Here is a 10,582-nt window from a genome sequence, read left to right as displayed (position 1 = left end):
CCACTGACATTTATTTGCCAGATGACTGTGTCCTCCACATTGTCCAGTGCTCTTTTTCATAAAATGTAAATCTGATCATGTCATTCTGCTCTTCACAAAATAAAGTTCTAATCACTCAGCAACCACAAAGAGACAAGATCCTTCACATTCGGCCCCAAATGCCATTTTATCCATTTCTCCCGGCTCCCTTTCTCCCTCCAAGCCACGCACCGCTCCAAACACACACTCCATGCTCTAGCCACACCTGGCTCCTTGGCACTCCCTGAACAGGACAGAGCATCCCTTGGGCTACTCCCCCTTCCAGTGTCCCATTAAACAGCCTCCCTCACTCTCTAGCAGACTCCAGCTCAGTCCTCAATTGTTAGCTAAAATGGCTTCTCTTCCTTGAAGCCTCTCACTGCTCCCTGGGTCCCTCCTCTGTATTCCCACGTCATTTTGTACATTCTTTTACTTGTCAATATTATAATTTTTGTTTTGACTATCACTTCCATTAACCCATAAGCTCCCCATGAGCAGGTATCTTATTCAATGTCCCCAGTGCCTAGCACAGTGCACTAGTACGTACCCAATATTTGATGCATGACTAGTGTGGGGGGTTTTCTGTTTTGTTTTGTCATTTTGTTTTGTTTTCCCAGGGGTATCAAGGACCAAAGTGTGGCGTTAAGAGTGCAGTCTCCGTAGCCAGATCTCTGGGGTTCCAAACCAATCATTGTCATTCTTTATCTTGGACAAGTTACTTATCTCCTTTGCACCTCAGTTTCCCAATTTAAAAATAGTGTTAATAACTCAGAGGGTTGGTTGGAGGACTAAATGAGTTAATAACTATAATGGTCTTAGAGCTCTGCACGTTAAGTGCTCAATAAATTCTATTATTTACATTATTCCAATCAAAAAGGTACACATTTCTTCAAGCCTTTTCATTTTTGGCCTCTAATGATTATTGTAATGGTGCAGGCACAAGATAATGAGGAGTGGCCTGCAAGGGTGGTATAAAGAAAAGAAAGGTGTAGACATCAGATAGAGTCACAGGACTTGACAATCAGAGCCGTGTGAAGGTGAAAAGAGAAAGTCAAGCACTGTCAAATCCTCACGTGCAACCTCGAGAGGTCGTGGCGGAATCCAAGAGCAGAGCCAGAGCAGGCTCCAAGCCACACCAGGAATGAGGGAGTTGGGGAAGCTGTGTTCAAAATCCACAAAAGGGAACTAAGCCCCAAGGAGAGCAGGAGAAAGAACCCATGACAAGAAGCCAAACCGGGTCAAATCGAAGGAAAGCTTCAAAAACTCCAGAAGCTAAGGAGGAATGAACACTGTCTACGGCTCTGTGGCAGGATGGATCTCATCTAGTGCTTACATAACTGACCTGGAAACAGGATGCCCTGGGAATTCTCCACATCTGTAAATGGCAGTAAACTTGAGACAGTAAAGTGGTTGCTGCTAAACTCCTAAAAGATCTTTAGAAGCTGGATGAGGAAGAAGAAATGTGGCCAGTGAGAGTCAATGTGAGTAGAGAAAATGAAAGTATTTGAATATACACACTAAGATGAGGAGCTTTTATGAATTAAAAGTACCCCAGTGAGAAATATGGACACCTGGGATCCGTCCCTGTCTGAACTACCAGCTAACCACATGACCTTCATGGGCCTCAGTTTCCCCAGCTATCCAATGAGGACACTGAAATGACTGATCTTTGAGGCCCCTTCCAGAGCTTATATTCTTAAAAGCATCTTAAAAGGCATTCTAGTTAGTTGCCTCAAGTAATCGCCTCTAAATGTGAATAAACTATCAGGAATTATAAGTGTCAGCAAGTGTCATTTGCCTCAGAGTTCCCAGTTAAACTTGCCCCTAAATATTGTTTTTAAACTGATTAAGCCTCCGGGCCATATTTAGCGGGTAACCTGTGCTTCCCGTCATCACTGGATCCGGGGGAATTCCAGTACCTCTTTCCTCATCACCTCTTGCTTCAGTTCCTACGAATGCTTCTATTACAATGAGCAGAAAGCCAACTCAAACTGGCTGAAACAATAAGGGAATTCATTGGTTCATACAACCGAAAGGTCTAGTAATGAGTAGGATTTCAGGCACGATCTAATCAAGACTGGATTTCATTCTATAATTCCCTTGGCCCTGCCCCCTCCATGTATAGAACTTATCTCCAGAGTGGGCTCCTCATAGTAGCACAATGGCTGTAGCACTTTCAGGCCGCACATGTGCTTAATATCCAGCAAGAGTCCGGAACTTCAGACTGATCGAATCGATTTAGGTTAGATAGCCATCCTGGCCAGTGAAATGGGATTATGATTAATGGCATTATGGTTGATCAGGGCCTATCCCATAAGCCAAAACGTACGGCTGCCATACCATAAGGCAAGAGAGGAAGACAAGGTGGAGGTAACCAGCATTTTCACACTGCAGTTGGGTTTATAAACCCTGTTCTGCCCCTCACCTCCTGCAGTATTCTCTCTGGCCTATACCAACCCAAGGAAGGAGGCAACCACCCCTTCCTTTGAATGACCCAGAGAAAATATCACTCACACAGACATTGTGGGTCAGACTTACGACAGGGTAGGCGTGTGCAGTACAGCCCAGCTCAGCACATATTTTTAAATGTAACATCAAACAGACATCCTGTTTCTCACAAGCTCCTTGACTATCCTTGTGACTGGTGTTTTATCACTGACACAGTTTTAGTTTTGGGCCCTAGGCTACCACCTTGTTGTTGGTTTTAATTTATATTTCCCTGATTTTTGAGATTCAGAACATTGGCATACGTTTATCATCCATTTGGATTCCCTCTTTTAAAAAGTGCTCTTCCAAGTCTTTTTGCTTATTTTTGTACGGGGTGTTCTGCCTTTTCTTATTTCTGTGTAGGAATATTTTAAATATTCCGGATGCTGGCTCTTTGCTGATTGAATGGTTGCAGATATCACCTTCCATTCTATGCTATCTCTTTACTCTCTTAATAGTATCTTCTGATGAACAAGAGTTCTTAATTTTAGCATAAAAACTCTTTTTATTTATGGTGAGTATGTACTTTTGTGACTAGCCTAAGAAACATCTTTCTATCTGGAAGTCATACAGATATTCTCCCATATTGCCTTCTAATAAGTTGACTATTGCTGTCTAACAAACCCACCCAAAGCTCAGTGACTGAAAACAAAGATCATTTCTTATTCTCACTCAAGTGCCTGGGGCAGCTCACCTTATCTTGGCTGGGCTGATTCCAGGCTGGGTTTGACTGGGGCAGCTCACCCAGCTGTGTCCCACGTGTCTCTCATCTTCTCAGGCTCAGCAGGCTGGCTCAGACATAGCCTTCTCATGGGATGGCATAAGTGGAAGAGGGCAAGCAGAGATCAGCAAGGTCCCTTGTGGCACACTGTCAGAAAGGCACACTGTCACTTTCACTAAAGCAAGTGTCGTAGCCAAACCTAGAGTCAAGGGAGGGAAAACATACCCTGCTCTTTTATGAAAGGAACTACAAAGTCACCTGGGAAAGGGTATGAGCACAGGGAGGAGAGAAGAATCAGGGCCAATAAAGCAATAAACCACATTCTCTATAAGCTTTATAATTTCACCTTGCATTTAAGTCTATACTCTACATGGAGTTGATTTTTGTGTGTGGTGTGAAGTTGGGGTTAGGTTTTCTCCACGTGGATGCCCAATTGACCTACTGCCATTTTTTTTTTTTTTTGAGACAGAGTCTCACTCTTTTGCCCGGGCTAGAGTGAGTGCCGTGGCGTCAGCCTAGCTCACAGCAACCTCAAACTCCTGGGCTCAAGCAATCCTCCTGCCTCAGCCTCCCGAGTAGCTGGGACTACAGGCATGTGCCACCATGGCCGGCTAGTTTTTCTATATATTTTTAGTTGTCCAATTAATTTCTTTGTATTTTTAGTAGAGACGGGGTCTCGCTCTTGCTCAGGCTGGTTTCGAACTCCTGAGCTCAAACAATCCGCCCGCCTCGGCCTCCCAGAGAGCTAGGATTACAGGCATGAGCCACCGCACCCGGCCCCTACTGCCATTTTTTAAAGGACATTTTCCCACATTGCGTAGCAGTGCTACTTTTATCATAAATAAAATGTCCACATACATGAAAGTCAGTCTCTGCGCTCTCTTTCCTCTTGGTTTATTTGTCTCTCCCAATGCCAATACCACACTATCTTAAACACTGTAATTTATCATTGCATGTAGAAAAGCAAAATAAGCATACAATAAGATCATCTGAAAACAGTGACAATTTTATTTCTTTCTTTCTGAATCTTATACATTTAATTTCTTTCTCTTGACTTATTTGGCTATCTGGTACAATGTGGAACAGAAGTAATAATAGCAATAATAGCAGAAGTAATAATAGCAATAGTAATAATAGTAATAATCTGTCTTGTCCCCCAAATTTTATTTTATCGTATCGATAAATTCCCTTCTATGCCTAATTGCCTAGAATTTTACTACGAATCAATATTGAATTTTATCAGAAGGTTTTTCTGAATCTTTTGAGATGGTCAGAATTTTTCCTTTAATCTATTAATGTGCTAGATTACACTGATTGATTTTTTTGTTTGTTTTTAGTTTTTCGCTTTTTTTTAAAGACAGATTCTCACTCTGTCACCTCAGCTAGAGTGCAGTGGCTTGATCATAGCTCACTGCAACCTCAAACTCCTGGGCTCGAGCAATCCTCCTGCCTCAGCCTTCTGAGTAGCTGGGACTACAGATGTGTGTCACAACACCTGACTAATTTTTTCTATTTTTAGTAGAGACCGGGTCTTGCTCTTGCTCAGGCTGGTCTTGAACACCTGAGCTCAAGCAATCCTCCCGCCTCCGGCTCCCAGAGTGCCAGGATTACAGGCGTGAGCCACTGTGTCCAGTCTTGATTGACTTTCAAATGTAAACCAACATTGCATTCCTGGGGTAAATTTTACATGGTCACAGTGTATTAAGATTTTTATGTATTACTATATAATTTTTGGCTATTGTTTTGCAGAAGATTTTTGCATCTATATTCATAAGTGAAATTGACCTATAATTTTCCTTTTTTATACTACCCTGGTCTTTTTTGGGTTTAGGTTTCAAGATTATGGTACTAGCCTCATACATTGAGTATTTCTTAAAAGCTCCCTCTTTTTCTATTCTGTGGAAGAGTTTACATTAGAGTGGAATTAATTCATACTTGGATGTTTGGCAGAACTCACCGGCGAAGGGCAATCTGGTACTGGACTTCTGTTTTTTGTCTTTGTGGAAAGATCATATATAATTTCTTTAAAGGTACAGGACTATTCAGACTTTCTAGTTCCCAATGAGCTAGTTTTGATAAGTTACTTTTTTAAGGAATTTATCCATTTCATCTAGTTTTCAAATTTATTGCCATAGAGTTGTTCAGCTACAGATATGAAGTGATTAATCCCTTTTTATCCCTGACATTGGTTATTTGTGCATTCTCTCTTTTCTTGATTAGTTTCAACATAAGTTATTGATGTTGTTAGATATGGTGAAGACCAGCTTTTGGCTTTGTCAGTCTTAGACTTAGTTTCCATTTCATCAATTTTTGCTTTTAGCTTTATCATTTCCTCTTTTTTTTCCCTGATTTCTTTGTTTTTTTCTTTAGTTTCTTTATTTTTCTTTAGTTGACTTTAACTACTTTTTGAGATGAATGCTTATCTAATTAATTTTCAGTCTTTTTTTCTCATACATACATTTATGGCTATAATTTTCTCTATAAGTTCTGTTTTAGCTGAATTCTATTATGTTTGATATAGGATTTTTAGTACCATTCAGTGAAAAATATTTTTCTAATACACTATGATGTCTTTTTTTTGGTTATTTAAAAGTATATTTCTTTTTTTTTTTTTTTTTTTTTGAGACAGAGTCTTGCTTTTGTTGCCTGGGCTAGAGTGAGTGCCATGGCGTCAGCCTGGCTCACAGCAACCTCAAACTCCTGGGCTCAAGCGATCCTCCTGCCTCAGCCTCCCGAGTAGCTGGGACTACAGGCATGCCCCACCATGCCCGGCTAATTTTTTCTATATATTTTTAGTTGTCTGATTAATTTCTTTCTATTTTTAGTAGAGACGGGGTCTCGCTCTTGCTCAGGCTGGTTTCGAACTCCTGAGCTCAAACAATCCGCCCGTCTCGGCCTCCCAGAGTGCTAGGATTACAGGCGTGAGCCACCGCGCCCAGCCTAAAAGTATATTTCTTGCTTTCCAAATACATTGAGATTTTCTAATTGTCTTTGTATAATTGCATTATTGCCAGTATGTAAACTCTATGATTTCTGTTTTTTGAAATTTGTAGAAATGTGTTTCATGGCCCACTGCACAGTTACTTGTTGTAAATGACCCATGTGTGTTTGAAAAGGATGTATATTCTACACTTTTAGAATACATTGCTATATCTATTATTATCCATTGCTGCATACCAAACCACCCCAAAACTTAGTGGCTTAAAACAATAGCCATTTGTACTTGCTTACAATTCTTTTGAGAACTCATCAGCTGGGCTCACATATCCACTTGCAGTTAATGAGTTGGCCCGATATAGATAGCCTCACTCACATAATCTGGCAGATGGCCAGGGAGTCTTAGTGCTTCACGCGGCCTCTCAAGCCAGCTAGCTTGAACTGGTTCACATGGCAGCCGCGTTCCAACTGGGCATGCCTCTTGGGCCTGGACTGAGAAGTCACACAATGTCATTTCTGCTGCATTCTATTGGTCAAAATAAGCAACAATGTCAATCTAGATTCACAGGGTGGGGAAATACACTCAACTTCTTGTTGGGAGGAGTTTTAAGAAATGTATGGCCATTTTAAATCAACCACAGTGATATATATTTTTCTTCTGATATTCATATAGTTATATCAGCATTTATTTATTCATATATTTATGTGATTAGTATGTGTACTTCCATTCTTTTGTTTTGAACTTCTCTGGGCCCTATGTTTTAGATGTGTATCTTACAAACAGCAAGTTTTTGGATTTTTTTTTGTTTTTGTTTATGTTTTAATCTGATCTAAACTGGAGCTTTTGCTCTGTTAATGTTTAACAAAGTTATTGATATGTCTAGGATGCTAAGTTTACCATCTTACTGTGTGCTTTTAATTTACCCTACCTGTTCTGTATTTCTTTTGCTTCCTGAGATGGTTAATTTTATATGTCAACTTGACTGAGCCATGAGGTGCCCAGATATTTGATCAAACATTATTCCAAGTATGTTTGTGAGGGTGATTTTGGATTAACACTTAAATTGGTAGATTGAATAAAGCAGATTGCCCCATTCTTAATAGGGTGGCCCTCGTCTAATCAGTTGAAGGCCTAGACAGAACGAAAAGACTGACCCTCCTACAAGTAAGAAGGAACTCCTCTGCCTGACTATCTTAAGCTGGGACATTGATTTTTTTCCTGCTTTCAGACTTGAGCTGAAACATCAGTTCTTCTTGGGTCTCAAGCTTGCCAGTTTTCAGACTGGAACTATACCATTGGCTTTCCTGGATCTGAGCTTGCTGACTGCAGACAGATTTGGGATTTGCCAGCCTCCATAATCATGTGAGCCAATTCCTTATAATAAGTCTCCTTTATAAATATATGATGTCTGAATAATATAAACAATCCTGCACCTTGCTTTAGAATGTAAAGGTACTTAAGTACCTATAATTTTTCTCTCAGCCTTTGGGGCCTCTGTTGAAACTTAAAGACAGCAAGAAAAGTCATATTAAAATTATGCCAGATTATTATTCTGTAATTTTTTAAGTCTTTCCTAATTCAGATGACTCAAATGAGGATCAACTATGAGGTACAATAAATATTCAGACTTAGAACTCAGAGTTGAATGATTTATGTTCCTCTCCTTCCCCCAATTGCCTGTAAAAGTGAAAATAAAAATGGGCTAGTTGTTCTCAAAGGGTCCTATGGAAACAGTTATCCTTTGAGTTTGCTCTCCTCTCTCGTTTTACGGTCCCTTAGACTTCGCACACGTCTCCACAAGCAGGTATACACTCCTTCCTCCCACTAGCAAATACCAGAAGCTGAAAAATGGTGAAAGAAAGCTATTATTGCTGTCTAAATGCTGCCGGGAAAACATTGTAAAAGGAGCGCCCAGCAACCTGTGACCATGGAGATGGCTTGTAATCAGCACACCAGGGCCCTCACTCTCATTCCTTCTCTAGGCATCCAAGAAACGGTTGGTTTAGAAACCCCGAGCCCACAGACTATTTTCCAACAACAGCTGCATAGCAACAGGATAATTTGCTGTAAACCCGGGAGTGAAAAACTGTTCCTGTGTTGCTTATGCTTATCAAAACCAAGGTGATGACAGGTAGCAGGCACACTAGCTTCTTTTCTAGCAATAGGGCAGACTCGATATCCTGAACTACCTTCTCGACTGAAACTAAGACACAGGATAAAATATATAAGCACTTAAAAATATAACCACATTGCTGAGCTAACACAAAAGGAAAAGAATCTACAAAGGCCAAAATGAAGTGAAAGCAAGAACCCTAGGAAGTAAGCAGGCGCCAAAGCCACCTTTTGCCCTGAGTTTCTGTCTCAATAGCTGCAGTGACTTAGGGTTCATGAAGTAAAGCCTGAAATGCCACTAGCACAGAGAGTCCATTAGGAGACCCTGTGCAAACCTGTTGCACCCTCCCTGGGGCTACAATCTCAAGGGAAGAGTAAACAAGAAATAAACTCTCCTTGCAAAAGAGGACAATGAAATGTATCTGTTTTGATATTGGTGTGCAGGTGGGGAAATCTCCCCTGAGAACTTGTAACCACAAGCCAGCCTTCACATGGCTTTGCTGTCTGCATTAACGTTCTGTGGTAGTGCTTTGAGATGATGTGCAGAAGGCAGAGGAAATCCTCTCTGGAGGAACAAGACCTCAACTGAGGACTCAAAGAATTCCCACCATTTTCCAAGGAAAATAAGCAGCTTACGGTTAAAAAAAAAAAAAAAAATCATACAATACACAGGAAACAAGACACTAAGATCAATAGGTAGAAAATCCCACAGGCAGCAAATCAGACGACAGAGAGTTCAGATAGTGGGATTATGAGCTATAGAATCAAAGTGTTTCTACAACTCCATCCTTGCCTGTTTCCTCCTGTTTCCAAATGCAGCCCCCCCATCAGTGTCTGGCTCTTAGTTTCTGTTTCTTCAGAGACACTGCTCTTGCTTTTCCTTTCTTTCGATCTCTCCTTCCCAAGGCACCTTCCCAAGGGCTATGACCACATCTAAATCTTTCCCATGAAGGAAAAAAAGAAAAGAAAACTTGCTTTCATTCATCCTCTTGCACCGCTCAGGGCTAAGCCCCTTGAAAGAGCGAATGTTGTGACTCCTCCACTGTCCGTTCTGCCCTAGGCTGCGGTCCAGCCTCCCCGCCCCACACCCCCACCTTATGAAGTGGCTTCTTCGCAGGTTGTCAGTGTCCTTAGGTACCAGGTCACCAAATCCAGTGAACTGTTCTCTCACCTGTTGTGGCTTAGGCACTTGCACTGTGGCCGCTTCCACTGCCAAGAAACTCTTTCCTCACTAGGCCTCCGTGACACTACTTTTTTCTGATTTTTCTCTTATGTCTCTGGTCATTTCTTCCTGGTCTGTTTTGAGTGTTACATGTCCTCTGTCCACTACTTAAAATGCTGTTGTTCTAAAGTTTCTGTTCTTGACACTTTTCACATTCTCCCTGGGCATATCATCTATTCTCATGGCTTAAAATAGCCATATATCTCCAAGGTATGCTTGTCCTAGGGAAGTAAGAAATCTTTCCAGAGGGTACTCCAACATGAACAGTTTTAAGAGAATCACTTTCCAGATCCTCCCTAGAATCAGTCTGCCTGAGAATATGCCTGTGATCAAGGCGTCTTCCTACACAAGCTACGTCTCACCCATCCTAAATCTGATTACACCCTGGGGTGTAAAAAGTTCTGGGCCACCAATTTGCAAAATTGCTGTCGGTGCTGAGAATAACTATAATACGGGTAATAAATGCTCTTATAAGTGAGAAAGATTCCAACTCTATGCTTTCAGTAAAATTGAAGAAAGGCCAAACGAAATTTTCAGTTCATTGACTGATTGATGATTAGAAATCATTGGGGTTTTTTTGAGACAGGGTCTCACTCTGTCACCTAGGTTGGAGTGCAGTGACGTGATCACAGTTCGTTGCAGCCTCGACCTCCTGGGCTCAAGCGATCCTCCTGCCTCAGCTTTCCTAGTAGCCTGGCTAATTTTTTTTTTTTTTAATTTTTTTATTTTATTATGTTGCTTGCCCAGGCTGGTCTCAAACTCCTGGCCTCAAGCAATCCTCCCCTCTAAGCCTCCCAAAGCACTGGGATTATACACATGAGCCATCATGCCCAGCCTAAAAATAGTTTTTGATGATAGACCAGTGTGTGAATTGGGGCATATAATTCAGAAGGAGTTTAAGGAATTGATGGGCATTGCTATAACGACTTCCTCCATCTTCATCTACTTATCTGTCTAAACAAAGTTTTTCAGCATTAATATCAAAGCAACTAAAAATATTAAAGGAATTTATGCTGAGCTCTATATTGTTGTAGCAATGAGTAATATTCATTCATGGATAACATGAACTAATAGAAAAAAAAAA

The sequence above is a fragment of the Propithecus coquereli genome, unplaced genomic scaffold (assembly GCF_000956105.1).
Source record: "Propithecus coquereli isolate 6110/MARCELLA unplaced genomic scaffold, Pcoq_1.0 Scaffold215, whole genome shotgun sequence".
In the NCBI taxonomy this organism is placed as follows: Eukaryota; Metazoa; Chordata; class Mammalia; order Primates; family Indriidae; genus Propithecus; species Propithecus coquereli.
Note: the sequence above shows the minus strand (reverse complement) of the source record.